Source organism: Oncorhynchus clarkii, chromosome 5 (genome assembly GCF_045791955.1).
Source record: "Oncorhynchus clarkii lewisi isolate Uvic-CL-2024 chromosome 5, UVic_Ocla_1.0, whole genome shotgun sequence".
Classification (NCBI taxonomy): domain Eukaryota; kingdom Metazoa; phylum Chordata; class Actinopteri; order Salmoniformes; family Salmonidae; genus Oncorhynchus; species Oncorhynchus clarkii.
The window spans coordinates 68,376,360-68,388,204 of NC_092151.1; the positions used below are offsets into that span (position 1 = coordinate 68,376,360).

The window sequence follows — 11,845 nt, forward strand, 5'->3', positions numbered from 1 at the left end:
CAGCATTCGTTCCTGAACCGCCTGTTGTGCTTGTTGGGCCCGGACGAACTGAGCTATCAACTCGTCCATGCTGATACTGGGTAAGCGTCAACCCTGATCTGACCACGTTATCAGAAGTGCCTGCATTCTCCACCACTTGTGGCAGACCAGGGGGTTTGGTCAAGACGTTTACCCATATCAGACACGGACAGAGAAGAATTAGCTCAGTTTCAAGGGTGTTTATTTAAATAAAAGATCAAAAAGAAAAGGATATGTCTCCCCTATGAGACCCTCTCCAGGATGCTGTCTTCTAGGATTCCTGGTCTGCAAGTTTCCTGTCGGGCACCAAACTGAACTCCCTCTTGTTACCTCTGCAACCGTTAACAATAACACAGGTGTTCTTTCTTCCCCCATTCCTCCCCTGTGTGCTTGCACAGCTGGTGAGCAATCTGCCCTTTTATAATTTTATACAATGTAGAATAATAGTGAAGACATTAAAAGGATGAAATAACAAATATGGAATCATGTAGTAACCAAAAAGGGTTAAACAAATAAAAATATATTTCAAGATTCTTCAAAGTAGCCACCCTTTACCTTGATGAAAGCTTTGCACAATCTTTGAATTTTCTCAACCAGCTTCATGAGGTAGTCACCTGGAATGCATTTTAATTAACAGTTGTGCCTTGTTAATTTGTGGAATTTTTTTCCTTCTTAATGCAATTGAGAAAATATGTTGTGTTGTGACATGGTTGGGGTGGTATACAGAAGATAGCCCTATTTGGTAAATTACCAAGTCCATATTATAACAAGAACAGCTCAAATAAGCAAAGAGAAACGACAGTCCATCATTACTTTAAGACATTAAGGTATGAGGTCCGCCACAGGAAAGGAAGACCCAGAGTTACCTCTGCTGCAGGGGATAAGTTCTTTAGAGTTAAATTCACCTCAGATTGCAGCCCATACAAATGCTTCACAGAGTTCAAGTAAAAGACACATCTCAACATCAACTGTTTCAGAGGAGACTGCGTGAATCAGACCTTCATGGTCGAATTGCTGCAAAGAAACCACTACTAAAGGACATCAATAACAAGAAGAGCCAAGAAACACAAGCAATGGACATTAGACCGGTGGAAGTCTGTCCTATGGTCTGATGAGTCCAAATTTGAGATTTTTGGTTCCAACCGCCATGTCTTTGTGAGACGCAGTGTAATCTTTGGTGACTTTAATATTCACATGGAAAAGTCCACAGACCCACTCCAAAAGGCTTTTGGAGCCATCATCGACTCAGTGGGTTTTGTCCAACATGTCTCTGGACCCACTCACTGTCACAGTCATACGCTGGACCTAGTTTTGTCCCATGGAATAAATGTTGTGGATCTTAATGTTTTTCCTCATAATCCTGGACTATCGGACCACCATTTTATTATGTTTGCAATTGCAACAAATAATCTGCTCAGACCCCAGCCAAGGAACATCAAAAGTCGTGCTATAAATTCACAGACAACACAAAGATTCCTTGATGTCCTTCCAGATTCCCTCTGTCTACCCAAGGACGCCAGAGGACAAAAATCAGTTAACCACCTAACTGAGGAACTCAATTTAACCTTGCGCAATACCCTAGATGCAGTTGCACCCCTAAAAACTAAAAACATTTCTCATAAGAAACTAGCTCCCTGGTACACAGAAAATACCCGAGCTCTGAAGCAAGCTTCCAGAAAATTGGAACGGAAATGGCGCCACACCAAACTGGAAGTCTTCCGACTAGCTTGGAAAGACAGTACCGTGCAGTACCGAAGAGCCCTTACTGCTGCTCGATCATCCTATTTTTCTAACTTAATTGAGGAAAATAAGAACAATCCGAAATTCCTTTTTGATACTGTCGCAAAGCTAACTAAAAAGCAGCATTCCCCAAGAGAGGATGACTTTCACTTTAGCAGTGATAAATTCATGAACTTCTTTGAGGAAAAGATTATGATTATTAGAAAGCAAATTACGGACTCCTCTTTAAATCTGCGTATTCCTTCAAAGCTCAGTTGTCCTGAGTCTGCACAACTCTGCCAGGACCTAGGATCAAGAGAGACGCTCAAGTGTTTTAGTACTATATCTCTTGACACAATGATGAAAATAATCATGGCCTCTAAACCTTCAAGCTGCATACTGTACCCTATTCCAACTAAACTACTGAAAGAGCTGCTTCCTGTGCTTGGCCCTCCTATGTTGAACATAATAAACAGCTCTCTATCCACCGGATGTGTATCAAACTCACTAAAAGTGGCAGTAATAAAGCCTCTCTTGAAAAAGCCAAACCTTGACCCAGAAAATATAAAAAACTATCGGCCTATATCGAATCTTCCATTCCTCTCAAAAATTTTAGAAAAGGTTGTTGCGCAGCAACTCACTGCCTTCCTGAAGACAAACAATGTATACGAAATGCTTCAGTCTGGTTTTAGACCCCATCATAGCACTGAGACGGCACTTGTGAAGGTGGTAAATGAAATTTTAATGGCATCGGACCGAGGCTCTGCATCTGTCCTCGTGCTCCTAGACCTTAGTGCTGCTTTTGATACCAAAATTGGTCTACACGGACAAGTTCTGGCCTGGTTCAGATCTCATCTGTCGGAAAGATATTTCATAAGTTTGTCTCTGTGAATGGTCTGTGAATGGTTTGTCCTCTGACAAATCAACTGTAAATTTCGGTGTTCCTCAAGGTTCCGTTTTAGGACCACTATTGTTTTCACTATATATTTTACCTCCTATGGATGTTATTCGAAAACATAATGTTAACTTTCACTACTATGCGGATGACACACAGCTGTACATTTCAATGAAACACGGTGAAGCCCCAAAATTGCCCTTGCTAGAAGCATGTGTTTCAGACATAAGGAAGTGGATGGCTGCAAACTTTCTACTTTTAAACTCGGACAAAACAGAGATGCTTGTTCTAGGTCCCAAGAAACAAAGAGATCTTCTGTTGAATCTGACAATTAATCTTAATGGTTGTACAGTCGTCTCAAATAAAACTGTGAAGGACCTCGGCGTTACTCTGGACCCTGATCTCTCTTTTGAAGAACATATCAAGACCATTTCAAGGACAGCTTTTTTCCATCTACGTAACATTGCAAAAATCAGAAACTTTCTGTCCAAAAATGATGCAGAAAAAATAATCCATGCTTTTGTCACTTCTAGGTTAGACTACTGCAATGCTTTACTTTCCGGCTACCCGGATAAAGCACTAAATAAACTTCAGTTAGTGCTAAATACGGCTGCTAGAATCCTGACTAGAACCAAAAAAATGGATCATATTACTCCAGTGCTAGCCTCTCTACACTGGCTTCCTGTCAAAGCAAGGGCTGATTTCAAGGTTTTTCTGCTAACCTACAAAGCATTACATGGGCTTGCTCCTACCTATCTCTCTGATTTGGTCCTACCGTACATACCTACACGTACGCTACGGTCACAAGACGCAGGCCTCCTAATTGTCCCTAGAATTTCTAAGCAAACAGCTGGAGGCAGGGCTTTCTCCTATAGAGCTCCATTTTTATGGAACGGTCTGCCTGCCCATGTGAGAGACGCAGACCTGGTCTCAACCTTTAAGTCTTTACTGAAGACTCATCTCTTCAGTGGGTCATATGATTGAGTGTAGTCTGGCCCAGGAGTGGGAAGGTGAACAGAAAGGCTCTGGAGCAACGAACCGCCCTTGCTGTCTCTGCCTGGCCGGTTCCCCTCTTTCCACTGGGATTCTCTGCCTCTAACCCTATTACAGGGGCTGAGTCACTGGCTTACTGGGGCTCCCTCATGCCGTCCCTGGAGGGGGTGCGTCACCTGAGTGGGTTGATTCACTGTTGTGCCGTGGCGGAGGTCTTTGTGGGCTATACTCAGCCTTGTCTCAGGATGGTAAGTTGGTGGTTGAAGATATCCCTCTAGTGGTGTTGGGGCTGTGCTTTGGCAAAGTGGGTGGGGTTATATCCTTCCTGTTTGGCCCTGTCCGGGGGTGTCCTCTGATGGGGCCACAGTGTCTCCTGACCCCTCCTGTCTCAGCCTCCAGTATTTATGCTGCAGTAGTTTATGTGTCGGGGGGCTAGGGTCAGTTTGTTATATCTGGAGTACTTCTCCTGTCCTATTCGGTGTCCTGTGTGAATCTAAGTGTGCGTTCTCTAATTCTCTCCTTCTCTCTTTCTCGTCCTCTCTCTCTCGGAGGACCTGAGCCCTAGGACCATGCCCCAGGACTACCTGACATGATGACTCCTTGCTGTCCCCAGTCCACCTGGCCGTGCTGCTGCCCCAGTTTCAACTGTTCTGCCTTATTATTATTCGACCATGCTGGTCATTTATGAACATTTGAACATCTTGGCCATGTTCTGTTATAATCTCCACCCGGCACAGCCAGAAGAGGACTGGCCACCCCACATATGCTCTCTCTAATTCTCTCTTTCTTTCTCTCTCTCGGAGGACCTGAGCCCTAGGACCATGCCCCAGGAATACCTGACATGATGACTCCTTGCTGTCCCCAGTCCACCTGACCGTGCTGCTGCTCCAGTTTCAACTGTTCTGCCTTATTATTATTCGACCATTCTGGTCATTTATGAACATTTGAACATCTTGGCCATGTTCTGTTATAATCTACACCCGGCACAGCCAGAAGAGGACTGGCCACCCCACATTGCCTGGTTCCTCTCTAGGTTTCTTGCTAGGTTTTGGCCTTTCTAGGGAGTTTTTCCTAGCCACCGTGCTTCTACACCTGCATTGCTTGCTGTTTGGGGTTTTAGGCTGGGTTTCTGTTCAGCACTTTGAGATATCAGCTGATGTACGAAGGGCTATATAAATAAATTTGATTTGATTTGATTTAGGTGAATGGATGATCTTAGTGTGGTTCCCAGATGGAGGAGGAGGTGTGAACTTGTGGGGGTGCATTGCTGTTGACACTGTCTGTGATTTACTTAGAATTCAAGGCACACTTAACCAGCATGGCTACCACAGCATTCTGCAGCGATACGCCATCACACCTGGTTTGCGTTTAGTGGGACTATAATTTGTTTTTCAACAGGACAATGACCCAAAACACACCTCCAGGCTGTGTAAGGGCTATTTGACCAAGAAGGAGAGTGATGGGGCGGCAGGGTAGCCTAGTGGTTAGAGCGTTGGACTAGTAACCGGAAGGTTGCGAGTTCAAACCCCCGAGCTGACAAGGTACAAATCTGTCGTTCTGCCCCTGAACAGGCAGTTAACCCACTGTTCCCAGGCCGTCATTGAAAATAAGAATTTGTTCTTAACTGACTTGCCTGGCTAAATAAAGGTAAAATAAAAAAAAAATAAAAAAAATGGAGTGCTGCATCAGATGACCTGGCCTCCACAATCACCCGACCTCAACCCAATTGAGATGGTTTTGGATGAATTGGGCCGCAGTGAAGGAAAAGCAGCCAACAATGTGGGAACTGCTTCAAGACTGTTTGAAAAGCTTTCCTCATGAATCTGGTTTGCGAGAATGTCAAGAGCGTGCAAACCTGTCATGAAGGCAAAGGGTGGCTGCTTTGAAGAATCTCAAATGCAAACTATATTTCGATTTGTTTAACACTTTTTTGTTTACTACATGATTCCATATGTGTTTTTTTCATAGGTTTGATGTCTTCGCTATTATTCTACAAAGTAGAAAATAGTAAAACATTTAAAATAAAAAAAAAACCTTGAATGAGGAGGTGTGTCCAAACTTTCGACTGGTACTGTAAAAATACATACATAAACACATACAGCTGAAGTCGGAAGTTTACATACACCTTAGCCAAATACATTTACAGTTTTTCACCATTTCTGACATTTAATCCTTGTAAAAATTCCCTGTTTTAGGTCAGTTAGGATCACCACTTTATTTTAACAATTGTCAGATTAATAGTAGAGAATGATTTATTTCAGCTTTTATTTCTTTCATTACATTCCCAGTGGGTCAGAAGTTTACATACACTCAATTAGTATTTGGTAGCATTGCCTTTACATTGTTCAACTTGGGTCAAATGTTTTGGGCACCTTCCACAAGCTTCCCACAATAAGTTGGGTGAATTTTGGCCCATTCCTCCTGACAGAGCTGGTGTAACCGAGTCAGGTTTGTAGGCCTCCTTGCTCGCACACGCTTTTTCAGTTCTGCCCACACATTTTCTATGGGATTGAGGTGAGGGCTTTGTGATGGCCACTCCAATACCTTGACTTTGCTGTCCTTAAGCCATTTTGCCACAACTTTGGAAGTATGCTTGGGGTCATTGTCCATTTGGAAGACCCATTTGCGACCAAGCTTTAACTTCCTGACTGATGTCTTGAGATGTTGCTTCAATATATCCACATAAGTTTCCTCCGTCATGATGCCATCTATTTTGTGAAGTGCACCAGTCCCTCCTGCAGCAAAGAACACCCACAGCATGATCCTGCCACCCCAGTGCTTCACGGTTGGAATGGTGTACTTCGGCCTGCAAGCCTCCCCCTTTTTCCTCCAAACATAACGATGGTCATTATGGCCAAACAGTTCTATTTTTGTTTCATCAGACCAGAGGACATTTCTCCAAAAAGTACAATCTTTATCTCCATGTGCAGTTGCAAACCGTAGTCTTGATTTGCACTTTTCACACCAAAGTACATTCATTTCTAGGAGACATCTTCCTGAGCGGTATGACAGCTGCGTGGTCCCATGGTGTTTATACTTGCGTACTATTGTTTGTACAGATGAACATGGTACCTTCAGGCATTTGGAAATTGCTCCCATTGATGAACCAGACTTGTGGAGGTCTACAATTTTTTTTCTGAGGTCTTGGCTGATTTCTTTTGATTTTCCCATGATGTCAAGTAAAGATGAACTGAGTTTGAAGGTAGGCCTTGAAATACATCCACAGGTACACCTCCAATTGACTCAAATTATGTCAATTAGCCTATCAGAAGCTTCTGAAGCCATGACATAATTTTCTGGAATTTTCCAAGCTGTTTGAAGGCACAGTCAACATAATGTATGTTAACTTCTGACCTACTGGAATTGTGATACAGTGAATTATAAGTGAAATAATCTGTCTGGAAACAATTGTTGGAAAAAATACCTGTTACATGCACAAAGTAGATGTCCTAACTGACTTGCCAAAACTATAATTTGTTAACAAGAGATGGAAAAACGAGTTTTAATGACTCCAACCTAAGTGTCTGTAAACTTCCAACTTCAACTGTATATATCCATACAAATGCGCATACATATATAAATTTACATATCTTTAAAAAAATATATATTTACCTTTATTATTTCCCGCACCCCCCCCCCCCCCCCCCCCACCCCCCCACACCCCCTTAATTGGAGTAAACTAATAAACAACAACATTTAGGCTTCTACTTCCAGCTTAAATGTGTATATACATTTTTTGGACACAATCTATTTTACAATAGTTACATTTAGTTTGTTTTTAGTCCTGGCCTTTTAGTCCACATTTATTTCTGATCCATCCAGTTTGATTTCTATTTGCTATATATTTTTAACTGTGCTATTTCACAAAAGTTCTGAACCTATATACATTTTACAGACACATGTGTTATCTTGTTGTTATTAGTCCCACCCTTCAGCTCCATTCAACTATCTCTTAACACCATCCATATTGGATTTCTATTTGCCATATATTTTTTGAACTGTGCTGTGATGCTTCACAAAAGTTTTTAACCTTTCTATTCTCATAGTTTCTACAGATTGTAAATGAAATATATTTTTTATTGCTAAAAGTATTATTATATTATTGATCAATTTTCTATTACTTTTCAAATCAGCCAGTATTGCTATCTGCAGCATTAGCTCTAGGTAAATGTTGCAATTCTTCAGCCATTCCTGGACCTGTGATCAAAAACGAGCTACATATGGACAGTACCAAAATAAATGATCTAATGACTGCCTCCTCGCAGCAAAATCTGCAGCGCTGAGAAGGTTGTATCCCCCATATATATATAACATTCTATTGGTTGTACAAATGTTGTATAATAATTTAAATTGTAAAATTCTAAGTTTTGAATCCGGTGTCATTTTGTGTGTCAATTCATAAACCATGTGCCATGGAATGGGTACATCGAAAATCTCTTCCCAACTATTTTGCAATTTATATGGAACAGGTGTCAGTTTATCAAAACATTTAGTTTAGAATATGTACATAAATTCAGCAATTGCATTCTTCCATATTACTCTGTAAGCAACTGACCTATTCAAAGCTTCCTCCGGCATCTCACCATTCATCTGCCAGTAGTTATTGAACTCAACCTGCAGGATGTTTGTTTGTTGTGATTGAACAGGGGGAAACAGCTGTGGGCAAGGTTCTGACAGATGGGTGTGTCTTGGTGGTGCAAGGACACACCCAAGAAACACCACATCAAACCACACACCAAAACCATCTCACATTTGGCTTCTGTCTTGGCTGCCAGCATTTCTTGAGGACCAAGCAAAAAAATTAGACCAAATCAGTGGGTGCAGTTTCCCTTTAACTCACCATGACCAATAAGCTGAGCTTCTCATGTATTATTTCTTAACCTCACACAGTATCTCATCAAAGTCCATTGTGAATGATAATAGTTCCTCAATCTTCACACTATTTGAAAAATCTTCCCAACATCACCCCCCCTCCCCCCTACCCCTCAATAATCACCAAACCTACGTGTGAAAGAGCAACATATCATGATCCGATGATCCCATACATCACAACCTGCCGTGATTTGGAGTCCCATAGGGTAGCGCACTAATGGCCAGCATCATCTGGGTTAGGGTTTGGCCTAACCCAGGCCGTCATTGTAAATACAAATTTGTTCTTAACTGACTTCCTAGTTAAATAAAGGTTAAATAAATAAATAAATAAATATATTCAGTGGAAACGTCATAAAATACCTGAACACTCCCCAAAACAGCTCTGTCCCGAGCTCACTGGTGCAGGAAACTGAGGCTTCCAAATAACTTATTGGATACAATGTTGCAAGTTTGCTAGTGACATCTTTGGTCCTGACCTAGAGCCCTGTGACCCAGTTGATTGATTTGATACAATGTTGCACTTAACTTGCGATAGTTCAAGTCAAGACAGATAGAAAGGGAGTCAGACAGGCGAAGTAGAGAGATGAAAACTATTGAAAGAACCTGAATTTATTTGGATATTTTCTACTTTTTTACTTGTCAGCTTCATGTTGGCTATGTTTACTGAGTTGACAATGGAAGTTATAGGCCTACTCTGAGTTCCGTGCATTCGCTCATGTCTTTAGCCGCCAATGGATCACGGTGTATCAGTGTGTCCATTTGGACACATTGGCAGGTGCTCTCGCATTAGCTGAATTTTACCTTTTAGATTTGTATCATTTGTCACAAAAATGCTCATATGAAAATCATAACTGGCATGCAGATCAGTAGAAATGGTAGGATACATTGTAAGCTTCCCCAAACTTTAAGCTCAAGTGCCACCTATGAAGTGATTTGTTTGACAATCAAATGAATACATCATGACTGGTTGTGTTCATGCCATATTAAAAGGTAATATCAAATCAAATCAAATGTATTTATAAAGCCCTTCTTACATGAGCTGATATATCAAAGTGCTGTACAGAAACTCAGCATAAAACCCCAAACAGCAAGCAATGCAGGTGTTGAAGCACGGTGGCCAGGAAAAACTCCCTAGAAAGGCCAAAACCTAGGAAGATACCTAGAGAGGAAACAGGCTATGAGGGGTGGCCACTCCTCTTCTGGCTGTGCCGGGTGGAGATTATAACAGAACATGGCCAAGATGTTCAAATGTTCATAGATGACCAGCAGGGTCAAATAATAATAATCACAGTGGTTGTCGAGGGTGCAACAGGTCAGCACCTCAGGAGTAAATGTCAGTTGGCTTTTCACAGCCGATCATTCAGAGTATCTCTACCGCTCCTGCTGTCTCTAGAGAGTTGAAAACAGCAGGTCTGGAGCAGGTAGCACGTCCGGTGAACAGGTCAGGGTTCCATAGCCGCAGGCAGAACAGTTGAAACTGGAGCAGCAGCAAGGCCAGGTGGACTGGGGACAGCAAGGAGTCATCAGGCCAGGTAGTCCTGAGGCATGGACCCAGGGCTCAGATCCTCCGAATACATTTTTACAGTTAACTGACATGTCTTACTATAAAACCCATTAAAAAATGTTTTTTACATAAGAGGTCCAGTGAAAGAAATGTGCCCCCTATGGAAATCAAATGCCTGTCCAACTGTTTTGTTTTGGTGCCAACCCTAACCCTGACCCCAACAGGTGTACGATATCTTGACTTTCCCATTGAATGAGCATGGTTTACACAGCTTTTTCAGTTCAGAGAGTGAGTGTTGACATTCAAGAGATTTTTGACTCCATAAAGCAAAGAGATTGAGCTATCATTAACATAGGCTACAGTTTACAGCTGTTCAGGTGTGGTCTATGAAAGGGAGTCAACAAGTCCAAATCTGAGGGTACAATATGGCGATTGAGATGTAGCCCATTATGTTTACTGATCTTGCCGCCCATGCAGGCTCTGTTATTTATTGGATAAAGAAAACGAAAAATACATCTCATGACAAGTATTTTCTCCATTAGAGGACGAAAATGCTGCAATACCCTGGAAAAGACATACAATTGCGGACCCCGTGCAATGTCGTTAGAATGTATAGCGGTTGCCAACCAAAATCACTACTAGATTCCCTCCAGCAGCGCATCAAGCTCTGAAACCTCACCGAAGTGATACAGCCAAGGCTCTTCAATTTCAATGTAAATGAAGAAATGAAATATGAAAAACGTACCTTGACTCATTCCTATAGCCTGCTGTCCACGCAATGCAAAAGTTGTATGATGAGACTCTCCATGACAAAAACTACAATAAGATCTTCCAATGCTTTCAGATGGGAAATATGTACAAAGCTAAAATATATATAGATATATCAATGACTTGCGAAGACTGCTGAGAAATTGGCAGACGATCGAGCTACAAGTGTAACATTCTAACAGGCTATTTGCTTTCCCTTTTATTCTAACTGAAACGACAGTTTCACAATTGTACCTAAAGGTAATGGCTGTCTCTCCATTTTTATCTTCGAATCCCCCCAAAAACAAAGTGTTCTTAGATAACGGACATGTCCATGTTCATCGAATAATTTCCTTGTTGTGAATGAGAGAAGATGTAAAGATAGAGCCGGGCAGAGATACTGTATATGAGTGACTGACAGTCTGCTGAGTTTCACGTAGTCATACAGGTTAGTTCACCACAGGGGGGCTGCAAGAGCAGGGCCGGCCCTAGCATTTGGGGGGCTCTAAGCGAGATTTGGTTTGGGGGCCCCACACCTCATGGCAAAACGTTTTAGTGGCCATCCCTCTAAGTTTAGTTTTAGTTTCAAAGTTAATTTCCTGAAATTCTACACATTTTGCCATGTTATGTACCGAAAATGTTGTAGTTTTTAAGATAGTTTTCTGGAATTTTAAACAATTTTGCAAAGTTATAATCCATGTCATGGAAGTCTACTCATTTTGATATTACAAGAGAAAAACGGCTGATGCACAACCAAATTTAGAAATTGCACCTGGCATATTCTACTGTTCTTAACTTGAGACCCGACTGAGTTCCTAATGAAAAATGTTCGGGGCCTTAAGCGACCTGTCGCTTATGCCTGAAGCCGTCCCTGCAGGAGACTCACAGTGTACTGCCAATTAAAGGATATGAGTAATTTACTGCCACCATATTGTTCATAAATAAAATAGTGCCCATGGGCCAGTTGTTATTTATTATTTTTCAACATCTTATTAGTAATTTTAAAATGTACATTATTAACTTTTTGTAATTGCCCTGTGTGTTATGTAGACCCACCCTATGAACAGGTAAGCATAAGCTTCTGGTTTTAAAATGAG

The 11,845-nt window shown here is 41.6% G+C and overlaps 1 protein-coding gene across 1 annotated transcript in view; it reads right to left on the reverse strand.

The window, feature by feature from the left end:
* Window positions 1-10,799, reverse strand: part of LOC139409279 (voltage-dependent R-type calcium channel subunit alpha-1E-like) — a 218,653-nt gene extending 207,854 nt beyond the window's left edge. The window contains exon 1 of the mRNA XM_071154189.1: window positions 10,747-10,799. The gene's annotated coding sequence lies outside the window, so the exon portion shown is untranslated. The remainder of the gene's footprint in view (window positions 1-10,746) is intronic.
* Between the last annotated feature and the right edge of the window lie 1,046 nt (window positions 10,800-11,845).